We start from the raw sequence: 24,107 nt of genomic DNA, 5'->3' as shown, positions 1-24,107 counted from the left end.
AGGCAGTTTGAGCGAGACTGAGGGCTCTACAGTGAAATAAAACAGGAAGAACTATCCAAGACAGCAGTAGACAAGGCATATTGACATAAAGAGAGGCATAAAGCAAACACAGGTGTTGATCAGGAGAGCTAAGACAACAATGGGTAAATGACGATGAATGGGCAGAGCAGGTTAGTTAGGTACATACAGGACCTGAGTTTGAGGCTGGGTCCGACAGGTAAACCAAATTAGGTTCCGTGTTATTGAAACAGTCCACGAGGAATCAGCTGTGTAGCCGAGTGATCATAGGGTCTAAAGAGCAGCAATAGGTGAGTCAGGATGCTGTTCGGTAGTCACCACTACGCTGGGCGAGCAGGGGACACAGAGTTCAGAAAAGCTATCGGGCCGGGGCTAGTAGATAGTTCTTTGGTGACATCGTAACAGAATAGCTTGTTGAGACCACCCCCCTGGACAGTTACGTTGGTAGACCAGTCATGATGGATCGGCGGGGCTACGTGTCGGCAGTAAAAGGGTCCAGGCCAATTGGCAAAATTGATATTGTAGCCCAAGAGTTGGCTGAAGGACCTCTCCGGCTAGCCGAGAGTTGGGCCTAGCTCGAGGCTAGCTCCAGGCTAACTGGTGCTTGCTTCGGGACAGAGATGCTAGCCAGGAGTAGCCACTCGGAGAGCAGCTAGCTAGCTGCGATGATCTGGTGTAAAGGTTTAGAGCTTGTGGTAGGAATCCGGAGATGTGGTAGAAAAAGCAATCCGATATGCTCTCGGTTGATATCACTCTGTCCAGACTGGCAAGAATTGACCGGGCTGAGGCTGACTGATAACCGAGTTAACGGTGATGACCGCTAGCAGTGGCTTTCTGACTACTAGCTAGTAGCTAGTTAGCTGGCTAGCTTCTGATGGGGGTTCTGCTTTTATTGATATATTTCAATGTTAAACAAATTACTTTAATCACTAACATTACAATTAAAATGGCTGCTGTAGTTGTTGCTATTTCCAGCGATGCAAAAACTGATTTCAAGGAAAATGAGACCTGGAGCAATGTTGTAGGTTGAAATACCCCAAAGGAGACTGTTTTACCTATTTCTATCATGGAGAGAGAAATCTTGACAAAGGAGGAGGCCATAACCAACCCCATTAAGGAGGATGAGCTCTACCACAGTCTTATACAGGAAATTCATCCAAACCACTTCAGGTCAGAACAGAGAGTATGTGCACTCTGGCGTATATATATTCTCAGTAAGGATGCAAGGGCAAAGCTTCTGATCAGAGAAATAACAGTCAGACGAAAACATGTTGTGTTCGAAGAGAATAATCCGTTCAGTTTGAAGTTGCGCATGGCTGACCAGAAATCAATTCAAGTTACAATTAAAGAACTACCTGAATCAGCAGATGATAGTGTTGTGACTGAGTTACTGGCTAAAGCTGGATGTAAACTGGTGGGGAGAGTGATGAGGGTTAACTTAAAAACGGCTCCAATGGATATCATTTTGTATATGTTGAGGCAGCACCCGTCATTCCTATAACATGGTCTGTAAAGATGGGCCCTCACTGGATCAAAGTATTTTATGATGGTCTGCACATAGACAGGACTGGCTGACACAATCCCACACTAGAGGAGATGGTAGAGTACAGTCCTACTACACTGGACAACATAAGGTGCACAAAGGAATCTTTTTCACACTATTTGCAGGACAACAATCCTGTCCCCATGAGTAGGGCAGACATATCACATATCTCAGCTGAAATGACTGAATGTGAGACGGAGGTTGAAGAGGATAATTCATTCGCTCCCAAGGACAAAGACGGAGTGAATTAAACATTGGAGTTCGAACCTGGTGAGCCAGGGTCTGCAACAGTGACCTCTCATTCCAAGAAATGAAGAAGAATAAGAGGAAAAATGCTAGAAATGAAGCTGGGAAAGTGGCTACTGAGACCAGTCACAATCATAACCCAAAACAAAACCTTGAGGATAATAAGAGACCCTGAAGGCGGTGCAAAATAAGTCAGCCAAACATCAATGCTGACGTTCATTCAAACAATCCGGAATCAACATACCCCCAAGTGGCCCAGGGTACCAAGCTCCCCATCAGAGTCTGGAGTTAGGTCACCTGCACAAAAAAAGGCTGATATGGAATTCTAATTCTGGGAGAATTCTGGAGTAATTCTGGGAAAAGTGGAGAAAAGTCCACTTAATTAGCCATCCAGACCGAAATCATTGATGAAGGATTGGAATAATCTATATTTGAGTAACCTATATTATCTGGTTCAGAGAAGGACATACTGTGCATGTGAGCATAACTTGTTATGGTTGCAATCCCGATATCGGGATCGATATGACAACTACCAGTGAAAATAGAGGGAGCCATATTCAAACCACAGAAATCTCATACTTACAATTCCTAAAACAGCATGTGTCTTATATCATTTTAAAGCTATTCTCGTTGTTAATCCCACCAAAGTATCCGATTTCAAATAGGCTTTTCAGCGAAAGCACTACAAACGATTATGTTAGGTTTCCATTTTCCAGCAAAATATAGCATTCACAAAAAGCATTAATAACAATAAAATTAATCACTAACCTTGAAATATATTCATCAGATGACACTCGTAGGACTTCATGTTACACAATACATGCATGTTTTTTTATAAAGTTCCTATGTATATAAGAAATCTGAGTTTACATTGGCACGTTAGATTCACTAGTTCCAAAACATCAAGTGATTTTGCATAGCCACATCGTTTCAACAGAAATACTCATCATAAATGTAGATAATACAAGTTATACACATGGAATTATAGATATACCTCTCCTTAATGCAACCGCTGTGTCAGATTTCAAAAAAAGTTTACGGAAAAAGCAACCCATGCAATAATCTGAGATGGCGCTCAGAACAGTAGCCAAATTAGCCTCCATGTTGGAGTCAACAGAAACCAGAAAATACATGATAAATGTTTCCTTACCTTTGATGAACTTCATCAGAATACAGTCCTAGAAATCCCAGGTCCACAATAAATTATTGATTTGTTCGAATATGTCTGTTTTTTTATGTCCAATTAGCTACTTTGGTTAGCGCTTTTGGTAAACAATTCCAAAGTCACAAAGCTCGTCTACTATAACGTGACGAAATGTCCAAAAGTTCCGTAACAGTCAGTAGAAACATGTCAAACGATGTACTGAATCAATCTTTAGAATGTTGTTTACATATATCTTGAATAACGTTCCAACCGGAGAATTAGAATTACTTCAGATGAGCGGTGGAACGCAAGTTCTTCCCCTGTGAATGCCACTCATGGCTGTGGTGACTATTTCCTGTGTCAATCGACCCCCTTACACATTAGAGTTATCAGACAAAGTTCCATTGACTGCTGACATCTAGTGGAAGGCGTAGGAAGTGAAAACTCATATCGCTGTAATTTCAATGAGACCTTGGTTGAAAATCTGCCACCCCTAGAAGAAGAAAAAAACAGGAACTGGAATTTCTCAGGTTTTTGCCTGCTATATGAGTTCTGTTATACTCACAGACATAATTCAAACAGTTTTAGAAACTTCAGAGTGTTTTCTATCCAATACTCAATACTGCCCCTGCAGCTATAAAAAGATAACTTCTGTCGCTAACATGGCTTTTCAAGAGAATGAGAAATCTGAATATTCGTCAGCATTATTTCTAAGACTGAACAGGTAGAATATTTATTGAACAACTCTAATCTAATCTAGTTTCTCTGAGACATAGTTGAGGAAATCTTCTCCTATTTCTGCCACTAATGTCCCTGGATATTCAATATTCAGGGGGGAGAGGGTGGATTGCTTATGTACATGAAAGATAACTTTAAATGCAATCTCATCATTTGGAAACATGCCAATGACATTTAATGTATGTGCCTGAATGTCTTCCTATCCCTCTCACTAGTTTTGGATTATATCAACCACCAACATCTGATATCTCATTTTTGAGCAGCTTTTTTACCAGGTAAGTTGAGTGAGAACACATTCTCATTCACAGCAACAACCTGGGGAATAGTTACAGGGGAGAGGAGTGGGATGAATGAGCCAATTGTAAACTGGGGATGATTAGGTGGCCATGATGGTTTGAGGGCCAGATTGGGAATTTAGCCAGGACACCGGGGTTAAGAGAGTCAGGACACCCGTCTAGCATCCCATCCAAAAGACAGCACCCTACACAGAGCAGTGTCCCCAATCACTGCCCTGGGGAATTGGAATATTTTTTAGACCAGAGGAAAGAGTGCCTCCTACTAGCCCTCCAACACCACTTCCAGCAGCATCTGGTCTCCCATCCAGGGACCAAACAGGACCAAACCTGCTTAACTTCAGAAGCAAGCCAGCAGTGGGATGCAGGGCGGTATGCTAAATGCCATTCTTAAAGAATGTGATCATAAGAAGAAGATCATCTTCATGGGCGATTTCAATATAAACTGGGAAAATAAAACTTGCAGGAAAAAAACTCAAAGAGATCACAGATTATTTCAACTTGACTCAAAAAATACAAGGTCCAACCAGAATAACACAGTCATCCCACACTCAAATTGATCTGGTGTTTACTAACAACCATGATCGAATTATTAAGTCCAGTAACTGACTAACTGCCGTATCTGACCACAATGTTACATTGGTGGTTAGAAAGCTCACGAAAAAGAGATTTAAGAACTATATTAATGTGCAACAATATGATAAAAAAATACCGAAAAGCAAGCAGAGTAACTACGATGCAGCTATAAGTCAAACTGACTGGTCTGATCTGTTAAGCATTGAAGAACCTAGAGTCTGGATACAGAACATTTCTGTCAGCAATTGACAAAGTGGATACCTCTTTTACTAGGAGATTTCAACATAAGCCAAGACGGAAACCTCTCTACCATGGTTCAATGAGGACCCCTGGAGGCAGTTGAGAGAACGGGATTTTTCATTGAAAAAAACACTGAAATCTGGTAAGAATGATGACAGACGTATATTTGCATCACTAAGAAATATGGTGGTTAAGAATATAATATAATATTCTTAGAGTGATCAATGAAGCAAAAGGTAATGGCAAAGTGATTTGGGAAAATCTCAACAAACTAACAGGGAGAGGAGCTGAAAAGTCTTCAATTTCATATCCACCACCTTTAACAATTTTTTTTGTTGACTGTCAGGGAACTGGCTCAAAGATTTCAACCAACACCACAGTTCTCACTCCCATAGATAATAATAAACCAATATTCAGAATTCCTGAAATCGCAGCGTCAGCAGTGGACAGTATTATTAGCTTCTTCAGGAGCTCTAGAACAAAATATGTATTTGGTCTAGACACTGTATTCCTGAAGAGACACAAATATTCTCTGATTGCCCCTATTGTACATCTAGTTAATCTGTCCATCAAATATGGGTTCTTCCCCAATACTTGGAAGTCTGCTGCAGTGATACCTGTTTTAAAATCTGGTGACCCAACACTGGTGGAAAATAACCAACCTATAAGCATTCTTCCAGTGCTATCAAAAGTAGGTGAAAGATGGGTGGCTGATCATCTGACTGATCACCTCATTCAGGGCATCTCCATACATCAAAAGCAATTTGGATTCAGAACTAACCATTCTACCGAAACAGCCAATTGCTATTTTCTGGAGTGCATTAAATCTAAACTGGACATAGGTAGTAAAGTCGGTGCAGTCTTTTTGGATCTTTTAAAGTCCTTTCATACTGTGAATCATGAGGTCCTCCTATTCAAACTATCCTCCATTAATGTGTCCACTGAAGTTATTAGTTGGATGAATTCCTATCTAACGAACAGAAGTCAAAGGATTAGTTTGGGAGACACTCAGTTGGACTCTCTTTACTATAACAATGGGGTCCCACAAGGGTCAATATTAGGCCCCCTCCTGTTTACCATCTATACAAATGATCTCGCACTTGCTTGCCCACAAGTTATGTATGCAGACGATACAGTTCTGTATCCACACTCAAATTTTTTACAATTGGTTGTTAAGATCCTGCATGGTCTTGCCCCTCCACCCCTATGCCGGCATATCATGCTCAAGGAAAGCACCTCCAGGATAACAAGGGCAGTAACTAGAGGGGATTGTGTTGTCCCTTTTCGACACAGTAAAATCAGTCAATCGGCCTTCTCTGTTAGAGCTACAATATACTGGAATGCAATGCCCATGGACTTGAGAAGCTGCACTGATTATTGTACTTTTACATTTTTTATTTGAAAACATGGCTAAAATCTATCCAAACCTGTGCACATGCATTATCTTTTGTTCCTCATATGTAAGTCGACAGTTGATGATAGTGTTGTTGTTGTCGTTAGAATTATATATTATTATTGGATGTAATGTATTTGTATTTTGTGTTGTTTTAGTGAGTATTTCTATTGTGGCTGTGTAATTGTTCTTAGCTGCCCAGGGACTACGGGTGCATATTATCTTTTGGCTAACCCCGGCACATTTACATGGATGTTGCATTATTGTAATATTGATGTTGATTAATGTGCATTGTCCCCTATAAATAATTAAATAAATGGATAGCATATGATCATTGATACAATTTGCCTACATAGGCCTACAAACATTTACAATGAATAGCAAAATCACATTAATTACAAGAATGGCTTCAAATCTACATTGAGATCGAAAGGAGTAAGGTTGTTTAAATTAAAGATCCAGGCAGCCTCTCGTTTTAACAATAATTTGTTGAGGTCACCCCGTCTCCTAGGCAGGGTGACGTGTTTGATGCCGATATAATTTAAGTATGAAATCGAGTGGTTCGCTACCAAAAACTGGGCCGCAACTGGGTACTTTGAGTTTTTTCACCTATTGGTGCTACGATGCTCAGAGATTTATGCTTTTAATTTGCGCTTAATTTTACACGCATAACTATAACCACATTTTTACCAATTTATAAGATAAATAACTGCCTTAGTGGAGCACATGGTAACACCTTTGATTGGGATCTGTTTCCCTGTTTGGAGGTGTTTGAAGGATCTGTATTTGTAAGTGCCATTGCACTGAGTGCAGCCATCACACTTGTACTTTCCATCCGGTACAGGCGCAAATAGATGTTGTGTAGGTGTATTTTTGGGTGGTAAATCAGAGTTTACCAATTGAGAACATGGCCAAGGGAGGGTCCGAAAACACATTACCGATACTGTCATCGGATCTTAGAATATGCAAACTTTTGTGAACAATTCCCTTAATTTTTTCAGAGTACTTTGATTAAGATTTTTTAAAACTTTGTAAGAACACAAGCATGCTTCTTTTTGTGAGACTGTACTTGAAAGAGATCATATCTCGATTTGTTTTGGATTTTCTCAATGGCAGTATTAATCTGACCATTTTTGTACCCCCTCCCTGAATTTTATTTGCGTCTCAACCATATTTTTGTCGAAATCTGATAGATTTTTGCTAATTATTTTGATTTGACAGAATTGGCTGTAGGGAAAACTTTTTTCAGGGGAAGAGGGTGTTTGCCATTATACAGCTTGTCTGTCGAAACATTGATTATTAGGTTATTCAATTATTGCATCTGAGCTCCTAGAGTGTGTGGCTCTCCTTTTCAAATTCAATTGATTGGACATGATTTTGAAAAGTACACACCTGTCTATATATGGTCCCACAGTTGACAGTGCATGTGAGAGCAAAAACCAAGCCATGAGGTCGAAGAAATTGTCCATAGAGCTCCGAGACCGGATTTTGACGAGGCACAGATCTGGGGAAGGGTAAATGGAAGAATTGGCCGCCTGGCCAAACTGAGCAAAAGGGGGAGAAGGGCCTTGGTCAGGTGATCAACAACCTGATGATTACTCTGACAGACTTCTAGAGTTCCTCTGTGGAGTGAAAAAAGGGCAAACCTTTCAGAAGGACAACCATCTCTGCAGCACTCCAACAATCAGGCCATTATGGTAGAGTGACTAGACAGAAGCCACTCCTCAGTAAAAGGCACATGACAGCCCGCTTGGAGTTTGCCAAAACGCACCTAAAGACTCTCAGACCATGAGAAACAAGATTCTCTGGTCTGATTAAACCAAGATTGAACTCTTTGGCCTCAATGCTATATGTCCCGTCTGGAGGAAACCAGACACCATCCCTACGGTGAAGCATGGTCATGGTAGCATCATTCTGTGGGGATGTTTTTCAGTGGCTGGGACTGGGAGATTAGTCAGGATCGAGGGAAAGAGCAAAGTACAGAGTAATCCTAGATGAAAACTTGTTCCAGAGCGCTCAGGATTTCAGACTGGGGTGAAGGTTTAGCTTCAGGACAAGTCTCTGAATGTCCTTGAGTGGCCCAGCCAGAGCCCGGACTTGAACCCGATCGAACATCTCTTGAGAGACCTGAAAATAGCTGTGCAGCAATGCTCCCCATCCAACCTGACAGGACTTGAGAGGATCTGCAGAGGAGAAGGGGAGAAACTCCCCAAATGCAGGTGTGCCAACCTTGTAGCATCATACTCAAGAAGACTCGAAGCTGTAATGGCTGCCAAACGTGCTACAACAAAGTACTGAGTAAAGGGTCAGAATACTTATGTAAATGTCCTACATAAGTTTTTTTATTTGTAATAAATTTGCTAAAATGTCTAAAAACCTGTTTTTGCTTTGTCATGATGGGCTATTGTGTGTAGATTGATGAGGGACAACAATATTTAATCAATTTTAGAATAAGACTGTAATTTAACAAAATGTGGAAAAAGTCAAGGGGCCTGAATACTTTCAGAATGCACTGTATATGCCATCGTTTGTAAAAAATAAAATAAAAACTTGTAAGAGCCAAAACGTTTATATATAACAGAAGTAAACGTCTTCTGACACGCCATCTTGTTCTCATTAACTTACGTACAAAGTTATTTAGCTCAGATTGACTTCGTTCATATGAATGGTGAAAACTCACTTGTTTCTCACTCTGTCAAAACACTTAAATTACACATCAAAATCACCAGAAAACTCATCGCAGTTGAGACAAACATGTTATCGCTCAGTTTTGAAAATTAAATCATGCTTTTAAATGTTACAAACCTGAAAAAAGGATTCATTAAGAAACGTGGAGAGTTGGCTTATTCCACTGGGCTTCTCATCCAACACATGAAATAGAGGCATTTCTTGCAGCTGTTGAAGGCTTACGTGACGTGCACAGCCTGGATATTTCCAGAAACTTATTCATGCATAATTGGGTATTTACTATCCCAGATATTCCTGTATCATTCAAGTGTTCAGGGATGCATGGGTGTGCGCAGTAATCCACACACTCGCATGGGAAATTCCCACCCACACCGTTTACCTCAAATTTCACCGGAGAATAGCCGATCCGATTTCACCAAGAAACTCGGATTTTCTCTCTTCTTTTTTACCCCAGTCCATAAGGTAAAGTTTGAATTTTGTAAGAGAAATTACAAGATTATGTTATAATACTTGTATTGCATCAAATGGTAGTTTTATGCAACAGAATAGAGGGCTCTTATAGCTCTATTGTGTCTGTGTGAACTGAAAGTGGTCCTCTGGGAGATGTAACACTGACAGGAGATTTACGATGTCTGTTGGGTGATAAAACCTATAGAGACTACATTCCATAGCATGAGTTAATGTTTCTGTTCTATAAGGTACCAGGGATAGATGATTCCAGGGCCAGTCATTGGTCTCTACACAATGAGAACTGTTTTTACAGCAGATACTGTCTGCTGTGAATTGTAAGTATCTTTCATCCAAATATTAACCCTGTGACCCATTCCATACATCTGTTGTTTGTCATGTAGACTGAAAAGGGTGTGACTTTGCTATTAAAGTATCTTTGTATCTTTGTATCTTGGCGCTCTTAATGAATTATCTGAGGGTGATTCGTCGACCAGCCATCATTAACGTAGAGCAGTCAATAGATTCACTTTATATGTGTGTGTTGTTTTGACCTGCTCCCTTATTAATAAGTGAATAAAGATTTAGTTTAAGCATAATTCTGACTTGTGTGATAAGTTTGTCTCTCCTCATTTGATAGTAAAGAAATTAACCACCACAATTTTCACCAGTATTTCATTCCACAGACCACACAGTTTAAACTTACTGACAACTCAGCAATATTAACATTCTTCAGACCAGACATTTAGAAAAATGTCCCAATTTATCATCAGAACAATTCATTTAAAACTAAAGGCCCAAACATATTGAGCAAATCAATCTAGATGCCAGCTGGGGATCGTTGAGAGAGAAAAGTCAATAACTGAAGCCCATTCCATAATCATTCATTTGATCAGCTAAGTGAGGAATGCATCCCTTTACATGAGTGGTGAGTATCGCGGCTAATGTCCTCCCCCTCTTCGTTTAACTTAAATAAATGTATTACCCAGTCAGGATGGATCAGTCTTTCACACTGCTTTACTCTATTTGAGGAGCGCCTCTGCCAGGGCTGGGATGTTTTGGCAGAGAGAGGGTGTGGGAAAGGTAGGGGAGAAAGGAAGGGGAGTGGGAAGTGAGGAAGGAGAGAAACCTTTATTACACCCTCATTTATCACCAGCGGGGTACCTAGGCAACACTCTCACTCACTCTCTCTCTCTTTTCCAAACACACCCTCTCATTTTCTCTTCACAAACCACCTCTTTTTTTCCTCATTCTCATCCCATCAAATCTTAAATTTTGCCTTCTACGGTTTGGGTTGGTAAAACTGGCTTACCCCTACAGTTATCACCCGCTCCACCACCACACCTCACTTGTCTAGCCACCTGGGCAGACAGATGAAGAAAGGGCTATATTTAAGGTCCTACCTGACCAAGATTGCTGGGATTGATCAGGGAGGTGCTAATGTGACATCGCCAGGAATGTAGCATCTGGGTGATGCCACGGCTGCTGAAAAGCTCATGAAAAGCCACCACATCTTAGCAGTGGTTAGGAACATGCTCTGAACAGTTCCTGAACTTCCCTTGCCACCTCTGGACACAGAATGCAGTCTTTGGTGTGATACTTCCAAACAGATAAAACAAAAAGCTAGCTAGCTAGCAAGCCTTCATCCCTATCCTGCAACTCCGAGTCAAGATCACATGATTTAGTGACCAAACCCTAGAACAACCAGTTATTTTTATTTTGAAATGCAAAACAAAAACAAATATGTACAATATTTACAGAGCTCTCCTAGGATCATACATATACGTCAGCTGAGTACACGGCTGGGATGTGTACCAGAAGTCACATGGCACACTAAATAAGCTGAAGGGCATGCTTGCACGCACACTTTTCCTATAACTGAACGAATAAGCTAAAAGAGTTGTACTTGAAAGAAAGAGCAGCTGTGTTCCACCTGAGGACCACAACCGCCCACACATATCCCCTCAGGTAGAGAGGGGGGCCAGTGTCCTCAAACCATGATTGGGTGACTGATCAGGACATACTGTAGCGCTGCACTCCAGGGCTCCGACTGAGGGTAACAGCATAGTTTTACATTGTTACATATGGATATCTGCTTTGAATGGTATTCTAATGACATGAATAGAGAAAGAATTCGGAAAGCGAGAAACATGAGAGATGTAGGATTCAAAATAATATGCGCAGGAGCAATATCCTCTTTTTTCTATCCTTCTTCATCTTCTCTTCTATCTTCAGATATTCTTCCTATCATAGCACCACTAAGGGATTGTGAAGAAGTCACACTCAACCTATTCTCTCTAATGACTCTGCTCAGTGCTGTAACTTGTGATGTGTCTGCAGTATTACTGTGTGAGTCTGGAGTCTGGTGCTGGTTGCTGTCACACAGCTGACTGTAATGACTGCACACTGCGGGGTGGATACCACTGCAACCTACATATTATCCCAATATTATCCCATCTTCCATTCCTTTTGTTATCGGAATAACAGAAATACAATTGATTCTATTCAATTCGTTGTTAGTTATATCTTCAGTGCAAAGAATAGCCCCAAATATACTGTACATTGGGTAGGCATTATACCGTAGCAACTAGAAATGTACCAGTCAAAAGTTTGGACACACCGACTCATTCAAGGGTTTATCTTTATTTTCTAAATTGTAGAATAATAGTGAAGATATCATAACTATGAAATAACACATATGGAATCATGTAGTAACCAAAAAAGTGTTAAACAAATCAAAATATATTTTATATTTTAAATTCTTCAAAGAAGCCACCCTTTGCCTTGATGACATCTTTGCACACTCTTGGCATTCAGCTTCATGATGTAGTCACCTGGAATGCATTTCAATAAGCAGGTGTGCCTTGTTAAAAGTTCATTTGTGGAATTAATTTCCTTCTTAATGTGTTTGAGCCAATCTGTTATGTTGTGACAAGGTAGGGGTGGTATACAGAAGATAGCCCTATTTGGTAAAAGACCAAGTCCATATTGCAAGAAAAGTTTCTTCGTGCATTTGCAAAAACCATCAAGCGCTATGATGGACCGCCACAGAAAAGGAAGACCCAGAGTTACTTCTGCTGCAGAGGATAAGTGCATTAGAGTTACCAGCCTCCGGAGTTGCAGCCCAAATAAATGCTTCACAGAGTTCAAGTAACAGACACATCTCAACATCAACTGTTCAGAGGAGACTGCGTGAAGCAGACCTTCAGGGTCGAATTGCTGCAAAGAAACCACTACTAAAGGTCACCAATAATAAGAAGAGACTTGCTTGGGCCAAGAAACATGAGCAATGGACATTAGACCAGTGGAAATATGTCTTTGGTCTGATGTGTCCAAATTTTAGATTTTTGGTCTCTTATAGCCATGTCTTCGTGAGAAGCAGGTGTAGGTGAACTGATGATCTCCGCATGTGTGGTTCGCACCTTGAAACATTCAGGAGGAGCTGTGATGGTATGGGGGTGCTTTGCTGGTGACACTGTCAATTATTTATTTAGAATTTAAGGCACACTCAACCAGCATGGCTACCACAGCATTCTGCAACATTACGCCATCCCATCCGGTTTGCTCTTAGTGGGACTATCATTTGTTTTTCAACAGGTCAATGATGCAACACACCTCCAGGCTGTGTAAGGGCTATTTGAGCCAAGAAGGAGAGTGATGGAGCGCTACCTCAGAGGACCTGGCCTCCACAATCACCCTACCTCAACCCAGTTGAGATGGTTTAGGATGAGATGGACCACAGAGTGAAGGAAAAGCAGCCAACAAGTGCTCAGCATACGTGGGAACTCCTTCAAGACTGTTGGAAAAGCATTCCAGCTGAAGCTGGCTGAGAAAATGCCAAGAGTGTGCACAGTTGTCATCAAGGCAAAGGGTGGCGACTTTGAAGAATCTCAATTTTAAAATAGATTTTGGTTTGTTTAACACTTTTTTGGTTACTACATGATTAGTGTTGATTTCTTGTTGATTTCTTCTACTATTATTCTACAATGTAGAAAATAGTACAAATAAAGAAAAACCCTTGAATACGTAGGTGTGTCCAAACTTTAGACTGTGTCACGTTTATTTCCACTCCCCCTCTTTGGCGCTCGACGTCGACAGTTTTCTCATCATTACTCCTGCCACCATCGTTACACGCACCTGCATCTCAAGACACTCACCTGGATTCCATCACCTTCCTGATTACCTCCCCTTTATCTGTCTCTCCCGTTGGTTCTTTCCTCAGGCGTTATAGACTCTGTTTCTTTTTCATGTTGTGCTATGTTCTATTTATTATTACATTTGCACTCCCTGGACTTGCTTCCCGACTCCCATTGTAAACATTACAGAATAATGCCTCACCAAGGGGAAGCAACAGCCAATATGTACATTTCATGATTTTTTTTACTGGTGATGTCGGGTGCAAGTGCCGCTGCCGAAGCAACCGGGAGTGCCTCAGCTGGCTCGTCAGGCTTCCATGCCTCAGCTGGCTCGACAGGTTCTCAATCCTTGGTTGGCTCGGCAGGCTCCCCATGCCCTCAGCCGGCTCGTCAGGCTCCCGCGCCTCAGCCGGCTCTACAGGTTCCCGCACCCCAGCAAAAGCGACCACTCCTGGTCCTCGGGATGTTAAAAAAAATGTGACTTTAAATGTGATAACTTAAAATTTTACCTGTGTATTTTTGGTAAGGGGAATCATTCTGAATTGAATTGCGCTGCTCTATCGATTGCTCCATATATTGTCCCAAACTCTCATCATAGAAGTTGTTGCTGCTAATGTCAAATTGAGGGGCGTTGAACAAAACAAATTAATCAGCAATTGGATAGTCTTTAACCAATCAGAGTATCAAGGCCAATTACAAGATTCATGATTTATGTAGGCTGGCTCTGGCACAACCTATTGGTTGCTAGGACCAATCAGAATGGTTAGAATGAGTTTGCGTTCTATTAGACGTCGGGGAGGAAAACAAATCCAGACTCATCGTGGAGAAGAAATGCTAGTGAGCGTGGCATTTGGCCTGAGAAATGTGGATGGACAGTCAGGCTACATGTTCTTACCCATGTTATGTAAAGTGGGCCACTGAATGAATAGAAAGACTCCAGTCTACACAGAGTATAGTTCTAATAATATTGCTGGACAGATATAAAAGGAAATCACACATTGGGGGATCAATGACGTAATACCTCACAGCAGGCAGGGATCCAAAATATATTTTCCAAGGAGGAAAATAACCTAGATGGGTGTGGATCTCCCACAGTATCTCCTGCCTTAGTGTACATTTCCATCCTAATTTAATCAGACACTCACTAAAGGCAATCTCATGGGGTCCTGTGTGACGCTGACTGTGTTGCGGTTCAGTGACAGTGACAGCACTCAGTGAGCAGATGTTTCCATGGGACCACAAACTCATTCCAGATCGTTTCATGACGTTCGTTTAAGAAGGGTTTATATTGACCTAAAGCCATAGGGAAGAGTCACTGTCAGTACTAGCAGCAGTGTGACCATGTGATTCATCATTATAAAAAGATGAATACCCACACTCACATAGATATTACTTTGGGAGTTCTGTATGCAGACAGTGTGTTGGCATCTTTCTTATTTAATGTATTGTGCACCTGCAAATGTTTGACGGATGTTCATGTTTTGAATTATGATGAATCAGTATCACAACACACTTCTTGCTCAAGCCATCTGGAGAACCTACGAATGTATATATGGCAAAAACAGAGTGTGTGTATGTGACTTAACTCTGACAGTGTTATTTAGCATGTGTGTGGTCCAGACCTGGGTTTACAGTACTTTCAGAAAGTATTCACACCCCTTGACTTTTTCCACATTTTCTGTGTCACAGCCTGAATTTCAAATTGATTAAATAAAAAAAATGTGTCACTGGCCTACACACAATACCCCATAATGCCAAAGTGGAATAATGTTTTTTAGAAATGTTTACAAATAAATTAAAGCTGAAAAGCTGAAATGTCTTGAGTCAAAAAGTATTCAACTCCTTTGTTATGTCAAGCTTAAATAAGTTCAGGAGTAAAAATGTGCTTAACAAGTCACAATAATAAGTTGCATGGACTCACTTTGTTTGCAATAATGGTGTTTGAACATAATTTTTTAATGACTGCATCATCTCTGTAGCCCACACATAAAATGATCTGTAAGGTCCCTTAGTCGAGTAGTGAATTTCAATCACAGATTCAACCACAAAGACCAGGGAGGATTTCCAATTCCTCGAAAAGGGTACCTATTGTAAGATGTATACAAAAAGCAGAAATTGAATATCCCTTTGAGCATGATGAAGTTATTAATTACACTTTGGATGGTATACTCTTATCAACACACCCAGTCACTTCAAAGATACAGGCGTCCTTCCTAACTCAGTTACCGGAGAGGAAGCAAACTGTTCAGGGATTTCACCATGAGGCCAATGATGACTTTAAAACAGTCACAGTGTTTAATGGCTGTGATAGGAGAAAACTGAGGATGGATCAGCAACATTGTAGTTACTCCACAAGACTAACCTAATTGACATAGTAAAAAGAAGGAAGCCCGTACAGAATAAAAATGTTACAAAACATGCATCCTGTTTGCAACAAGGCTCTAAAGTAATACTGCAAAAAATATGTCAAAGCAATTAACTGACTTTTTGTCATGAGTACAAAGTGTTATGCTTTGGGCAAATCCAATACAACACATCACTGAGTACCACTCTCCATATTGTCAAGCATAGTGGTGGATGCATCATGTTATGGGTGTGATTGTAATTGTTAAGGACTGGGGAGTTTTTCAGGATAAAACATTTACAGAATGGAGCTAAGCACAGGCTAAATACTAGAGGAAAACCTGTTTCAGTCTGCTTTCCACCAGACACTGGGAGATTAATTCACCTTTCAGCTGGACAATAACCTAAAACAGGCCAAATCTACACTGGAGTGGCCGAGTTACTGTTTTGACTTAAATCTACTTGAAAATATTTTGCAGACCTGAAAATGGTTGTCTAGCAATGATCAACAACCAATTTGACAGAGCTTGAAGAATTTTTAAAAAAAATATTGGAAAATGTTGAGCAATCCAGGTGTGGAAACCTCTTAGAGATGTACCCATTACACCATGTACACATTAGCATGGCATAGCTTCTCACATAGCTTCACAACATCTGCTTTATGGTCTCTGTGATAACTTGATCCACATCTCCCGAGTGGCGCAGGGGTCTAAGGCACTGCCCCTCAGTGCTAGAGGGGTCACTTACTGACCCTGGTTTGATTCCAGGCTGTATCATAAGCGACCGTGATTGGGAGTCCCATAGGGCGGCGCACAATTGGCCCAGCGTCGTCTGGGTTTGGCCAAGGTAGACCATCATTGTAAATAAGAATTTGTTCTGATCTGACTTGCCTAGTTAATAAAGGCTAAATAAGTTTAAAATATCATTCACACTGAGGATCCTATCGAACGCAGGAGAGAAAGATTGAGCAACATCCATTATTAACTGGCTCAGTAATGCCACATTACATTATTAATGAGCTCCACACACACACACAGCATATCCTTTGTATGTGTGTTTAAGCATAAACAAGCCTGTAACCCTCCAGCTCCAATGTTAAATTAGCCACATCACCATACCAGTCATGCCCTGGTCATCCAAGGCACACAGTGAACACACAGATTCAGTAACCAACAGTGACCCCATGCAGGAAACAAATCCACAACCTTGGTGTTGCCAGCACCAATCACTAACCTACGGAACCATCTGAGCCTCGGGCAACTCAGATTCACACAGGCAATACAGATAACTAGAGCACAGTGCTGCATGAGGCAGAGCGTTCAGGAGCTCTGTTTCTTTTCCCACCCACCACCCTTCCAGAATCGTCTGTTTCTGTGGCGACAGAGCTGGCGGGAGAAGAGGGGGGGGGGGTTGGTTCTGTAAAAGTGGAGAGACAGCACTTCAGTCTCACAGTTGGAGAGAGATGGAGAGATGGAGGGACGGAGGGAGGAGGGGTAAAGGGATGTGAAAGGGTCAGTAGGGAGCTTACGCATCTCTCTGTATATCACATAGACTGATTGACTGACTGACTGACTGACTGACTGACTGACTGACTGACTGACTGACTGACAACATTGGAAGAGACTGAGGCAGCAGTAGAATCCATAAGTGTTAGAAAACCAACATGGAGAATATTCTCACCATAACAACTTAGAAATCAATACGTTGTCATGGATTCCCAACGTATTATCCAGACCTCTGCCATATGAAGCTGCAGTTGTCCAGGAAGGCATGCTTTGAGGCTGCAGTTGTCCAGGAAGGCATGCTTTGAGGCTGCAGTTGTCCAGGAAGGCATGCTTTGAGGCTGCAGTTGTCCAGGAAGGCATGCTTTGAAGCTGCAGTTGTCCAGGAAGGCATGCTTTGAGGCTGCAGTTGTCCAGGAAGGCATGCTTTGAAGCTGCAGTTGTCCAGGAAGGCATGCTTTGAGGCTGCAGTTGTCCAGGAAGGCATGCTTTGAAGCTGCAGTTGTCCAGGAAGGCATGCTTTGAAGCTGCAGTTGTCCAGGAAGGCATGCTTTGAGGCTGCAGTTGTCCGGGAAGGCATGCTTTGAAGCTGCAGTTGTCCAGGAAGGCATGACTTTGAAACTGCAGTTGTCCAGGAAGGCATGCTTTGTCCTTGTTCTATACACCATTTCTGTCCAACAGTCTTTTCCTCTGTTATTTTACAGTAACTGACGAAGGAAAATAGAAAACAGCTTCTATCTCAAGGCCATCAGACTGTTAAACAGCCACCACTAACATTGAGTGGCTGCTGCCAACACACTGACAATGACACTGACTCAACTCCAGCCACTTTAATAATGGGAATTGATGGGAAATGATGTAAATATATCACTAGCCACTTTAAACAATGCTACCTTACATAATGTTACTTACCCTACATTATTCATCTCATATGCATACGTATACACTGTACTCTATAACATCGACTGCATCCTTATGTAATACATGTATCACTAGCCACTTTAACTATGCCACTCTGTTTACATACTCATCTCATATGTATATACTGTACTCGATATCATCTACTGTATCTTGCCTATGCTGCTCTGTACCATCACTCATTCATATATCCTTATGCACATATTCTTTATCCCCTTACACTGTGTATAAGACAGTAGTTTTGGAATTGTTAGTTAGATTACTTGTTGGTTATTACTGCATTGTCGGAACTAGAAGCACAAGCATTTCGCTACACTCGCATTAACATCTGCTAACCATGTGTATGTGACAAATAAAATTTGATTTGATTTGAAATGGCCTCTGTGTTTACACACTAACATGGAGGTATTTTAAACTGACTAGACTATCTATTATATAGCAATAGACACTACCTAACAGAAAAAGCTGCAGCAGGAACCCCCCCCAGAAGCATCTACAAGTGGTTAGTACTAAAACAGTAGAGATCACTGTTACTGAACCCTTTCCCCATGCTGGCTTGGAATGCTATTTTTATAGCTTAGATAACACTCCGGAGCTGCCAATAGGAAAAGGAGGCAGTTATCAACTCTGTCACGGGCAATAGGATTACTGTAGTGTAGCCCTCCCTGCTCTACCCCTGCCCAAAGAGCTCAGTCCGTAGGGATGGATCAGTCTTCATAAAGTACAGAGGAGACAATATACCCACAGTCACACTGAGAACCTGGGGGGCAGCTATACAGATACTGACTTATAAAAACAGATGATAGGCTGGCTGGACAGCTGTAAAATACAGTAGCCTAATCAGAGCAGCTGAAAAGACACTGGCATTTTCATGTTTCATGGCTCCCGAGCTAAGACAGAAAACAGTAATGCTGCTGCTGTGTTCCTCCACCCACTCTCCCTCTCGCTCTTTCTCACTACCTCTTTCTTTCTCTCTCACTGGAACGCACAGGCACAAGCACACAGACATATGCGTTCGCACGCACACACACGCGCACACACAAACACACAGACACGTGCGTTCGCACAACACACACACGCGCACACACAAACACACAGACACGTGCGTTCGCACACACACACACACGCGCACACACAAACACACACACACACAAATCCAGGTTGTAAAAGGGATACAGCTCGCTACATAACAAACCTGTCTCAAATCCCAGCAGTCTTTTTCACTTGCCAGTCAAAAAGTAAAAAAGATACACACAGACGCACACAAAAAAAGCCGCTGACACACACACACACACACACACACACACTTGCACACACACACACACACACACACACACACACACACACACACACACACACACACACACACACACACACACACACACACACACACACACACACACACACACACACACACACACACACACACACACACACACACAGTCTGTGCCGGTTCATAACACACCTAAAAATGCTATGGGAGCTCATAACACTTCACACATATTCTTTTGGTAATATCATCTGTCTTATTATAAACCCATCAGTGTTACATCTTTCTGTGTCATCTAACACACCAAGCAAACAATGCATCACATTCTCTCACCCAAGACTAATGAAAACAACCAAAACAGATCAATAGGGACCCAAATATCAATACCAGAGATTGATTATTCAAGTTAATGAGTATATTAAGCTGTGAACCAAAACACGCCAAGTATTTCCCTCTCTTTCTTTAATTCTCTCTCAATTCAATGGATATGTTTTTTTGACATAACTATAAAACAATTATTCAAAAGACAGTTCATTACTGCATATTCAAATCTCTCTCTTTCTCACTCTCTGTTTCTCTCACTCTCTCTTCTAAATGACAACAGAAAAGCAGACGAACTCACCTCTGTAGCTGTAGCCGTAAAGAGGTGGTGGACAGGGGGAACTCTCTCTTCTGACTCACGTCAGTAGAGTCATGGCAGTGGTGTGACAGAAGTACTGTACTGTTCACAACTCACTGCTCTGTCTATCTGTAGTTAACTGAGAAAAACACCAGCCCAGCCTCTGGCTCTGGCTGAAATGAAGCAGCAGCAGCAGGAGCAGCAGCAGACAGAGGAGAGGCAAGACTGGAGGCTGAAAGCTCTCTCTCCCTCACTCTGTTATTCTCTCTCTTTCTCTCTACCTCTCTCTTTCATTTCCCTCCAGGCTCTGTGTCTCTCATCAAGGCTGCTCAGAGGCAAAGATAGCAAGGGAGCACCACAACAGACCAGTACCTTCAAGTTGGGTTGGCATCCTCTACATAAATGGCATGTGTGTGTGTAATGAGATTTCTTTGAGCACAACTGAGAGCTAGGCAAGCAGGCTCTCACTGAGAGAGACAGAGAGAGAGAGAGAGAGAGAGAGAGAGAGAGAGCTACTCCCACCTCTTCTCCCCTTCCTCTCACCCCTTCTCCTCCCCAGCCTGGTGAAGAGTGAATCATCAGCTCTGAGCCAATCACAACGCCGCGGACTGGCTCTGATTAAAATTACAAGAGCATTTACCAGGGCTCCAACACTGCTATCCTTAGGAGAGGGGGATGAAGGAGGGAGGGAGAGGGGGATGAAAGAACAAGTGAGAAAGGGAATGTCTGGGAACACGTTTACATACTAAGATTTTATACTATACATTCTGGATGGGGAGGTAGTGGAATATGGTGAGGTGTCAGTGAATGACAGCTGCATTCCTTTTTGAAAATGTGTGACAGTAGTGTGTTAAGGCAAGGTTGTCTCCTCTGATGCATAATTATATCTGGCACAGAAAGTAAAGGGGAATGCAGGGTCCACTGGTGGAGTTTCTATTCGCTCAACATTAACCTGTTTTGTCCTGCTGGGTTATGCCTGATTTCATAGGGGGGGATATAGAAACCTGCAGGGCAGACTCAGGGCAATCTAGGGCTGATTCTTGTTCTCCTTCTGAATCACTGCTGCTGATTGCAAAACCTGTACAAATGACCAGTGCTGTTGGATTATGATGACATTCATTCAACCAACCATCTACTCTACACTATATTTTTCTCCTCATGACCCTCCAGCACTGTTCCTCCCTCTGTGATGCTGATTTTCTCCATAAATCATGCCTGGGACATCTCTCCATAATGAGGGGGGCAGAGAGGAGGTTGAGGAGGAGAGGGGAACAGAGAGAGTGGGAGAGAGGAAAGGCCCAGTCTTTATACACTCTCAGTCCTTCCATCATTCACTTTCTGCTCTTCTAAATACCAAACCTTTATTTCCCCTGCAATAATTATCTTTAAAAATGTACTCTCAATGTTAAACCTGCATTCAATATCATGGCCCCAGCACCACAAAATATAAATGTTTTCATATAAATTGGGGTTGAGTCTGTAAATGCGAATAAAACAAATGTGTTATTGTAAGGGTAATTATAAATCAAGCATCTACAGTATCCGTGACTGAACCAGAGTTGAATTTGATTCCATATTTATGGAAAGTCTGATCAAATGTGGGACATCTGTGGAACGTGCAGCACATAGTGCAGTAACAGTAACTCAACAACAGATGTCTCAAACTGTTAAAGATGGGAGCTGTGATTTAGCCATGGAGCCAATACTGAGGTGGTCTGTTGCCAAGCACGCTGATCCAAATCAATTTCCTCTCCCCTGTTTCTCAGAATGATGGATAGAGTCAGAGGAAGGGAGACTCAGAGGAATTAAGAAAGAAAAGGCCTGATAGTAAAGTGGCAATTTTGATATAAAAAAATATACACGTTTTGAGGCTATATAATGTTTGTTTACATTTACTTTGTTTACAAACTTTGGAGAGAAACAAGCAGTGTTGGGGAGTTGTGAACTATTTTACATGTAGTAATTTAACTACATTTTGCAGTAGCTTGGTGGAAGTTGAACTAAATTCAAATCTAGGAAGTGTTTTCAGTAGTTAAAACCTCTTATTAAGCTGTTGTTTTGGTCTGTCCTCTCACAAAGTTATGGAGATAGTGACTACCAATGGTATGTATATGCATGAAAGGAATAATACGACGAGAACAGTGTGAGCTTCACCCCTCCTAACCGGCTGAAGTAATGGAGAAAATGGCGTTCATTACAGCTCTGTCCTGCACCACTTCTACTGAGACCTGAGTCCGAGCCAGCAACCTGTGTGTGAGCGGCAGGAGTGTGGCATGGGTCCTGAGACCGTGCACGTGGAGTGAGAATGGAGAGTGATCACGTTCAAACTCTTCTCATGCTGCTGGTGCACTGGTGGGAAAATGGACCAGACAGAATGGACTGTACAGAATGGTGGTGGCGGCTCAGGTGAGAGATTCGTCTGCTTGAGAAAATCTGATTATTCCCCAGATATTCAAATCGGGACATTGTCAAGGGTCATCAACTGTGACAGGCATGAGTTACACATGGGACCTTGGGAAGATAAACTGTAAAGCTATCTGAAGAAGAAAAGGAAAATACGCCAGAAGATGAGTGCCGGGAAGGAGGGGGGTGGTCAACTGTGCCCGTAAATTGATTTAGGGTTGCCGTAAACTGTTTATTTGAAGTATCAGGTTTATTGGGTAGGTCTGCACACTGGGAAATGTATGGCAGTTTAGGTTAAAAATGCACTGAAAGACCGATCTGTCATTAACATGCCACTTGCGACAGTGGAAGACAGGGATAAACGGGGGCCGTGATGAGAAAAGTTAATCCTGGTCATTTAAGTAGTACATACTGTCTATATATTTTCCCTGTCTGTAAATGTGCATACTAACCGTGTCGGTGTGTGCTAAGATGAGGGTCTCGAATTCAAACGATGGACTCAATGTGACGCACTAAGGACTGTCATTATAAATTTGGGTTGGATAATGTATCAAGTGTTTCAATTATGATTCGCAAAGGAGAGAAAGAGAGAGAGAGCGCTGCCCCTAAGCTGTGAGGAGAGCACAAAGTGAGAGGAGGGTGCACTGCCCGAATCTATTGAGTCTAGGGCGGGTTACCTCCCAGGAAACCTTATCTTTTAATGTCCTCCAAGGGGCAGGTTATTAGAGAACCCACTAGATGGTAGCTTGGGCTAACCATGATGGGGTATTTGATAGTAGGGGTTTCGTTTTACCATGTCATCAGAATTCTAATGTTAAAATGCATCAATACATATGGCTTGCTGGATGACACAGTGCAATTAATTACGTAGTCTGAGTCTCACCCGAGGCTGAGGAAGAAGAAGACTGGCCTGGAGACTAGCGTCCCATTGACATAGAACAGAAAAGATGGACGGTTCTTGCCCAAATCTCATTCTCATCAAGGGTGGTGTGAGATTATTAAACATGCATTTCCTTTCTTCCCTGTTCCAGACAATATGTTTCCTAGGTGTCATGGAACATGTGAGGGATCATTGTTCCAGAGGAGGAATTGTTGGTAATTGACAAATTTACTTGAGCATGTTCTAGTATGTTTATAAATGTATACGTGTACTAGCAGTAGTGACTAACGTGTTATGGGTTAGACGGAATAATCCACAGTATGTGCAAACGTATTTGTGCATACATTCATACGGGCCATGTGTTTAAAACAGAATGTTTGCATAAGGGTGTTAATTTTAGAGTCTGGAGGACCGTCATCAGTGTATTCTGAGTCCCAAAATATACCACGGCTGCATGGTCCCATGGTGTTTATATTTGCGTACTATTGTTTGTACAGATGGTGGTACCTTGGTACCTGGTACCTTGGTACATGGTACCTTCAGGCATTTGGAAATTGCTCCCAAGCATGAACCAGACTTGTGGAGATCTACAATTTTTTTTCTGAGGTCTTGGCTGATTTCTTTTGACTTTCCCATGATGTCAAGCGAAGAGGCACTTAGTTTGAAGGTAGGCCTTGGAAAACATCCACAGGTACACCTCAAATTGACTC

At 41.8% G+C, this 24,107-nt stretch overlaps 1 protein-coding gene across 1 annotated transcript in view; it reads right to left on the bottom strand.

The window, feature by feature from the left end:
- The window catches only part of LOC112215730 (prickle-like protein 2), a 110,396-nt gene extending 89,829 nt beyond the window's left edge, over positions 1 to 20,567 (bottom strand). Inside the window, exon 1 of the mRNA XM_024375057.2 lies at positions 20,118 to 20,567. The gene's annotated coding sequence lies outside the window, so the exon portion shown is untranslated. The remainder of the gene's footprint in view (positions 1 to 20,117) is intronic.
- Between the last annotated feature and the right edge of the window lie 3,540 nt (positions 20,568 to 24,107).

The sequence above is a fragment of the Oncorhynchus tshawytscha genome, linkage group LG16 (genome assembly GCF_018296145.1).
Source record: "Oncorhynchus tshawytscha isolate Ot180627B linkage group LG16, Otsh_v2.0, whole genome shotgun sequence".
Taxonomy (NCBI): domain Eukaryota; kingdom Metazoa; phylum Chordata; class Actinopteri; order Salmoniformes; family Salmonidae; genus Oncorhynchus; species Oncorhynchus tshawytscha.
The sequence above is the reverse complement of the archived record's forward strand: the minus strand, read 5'-3'. Positions and strand labels throughout refer to the sequence as shown.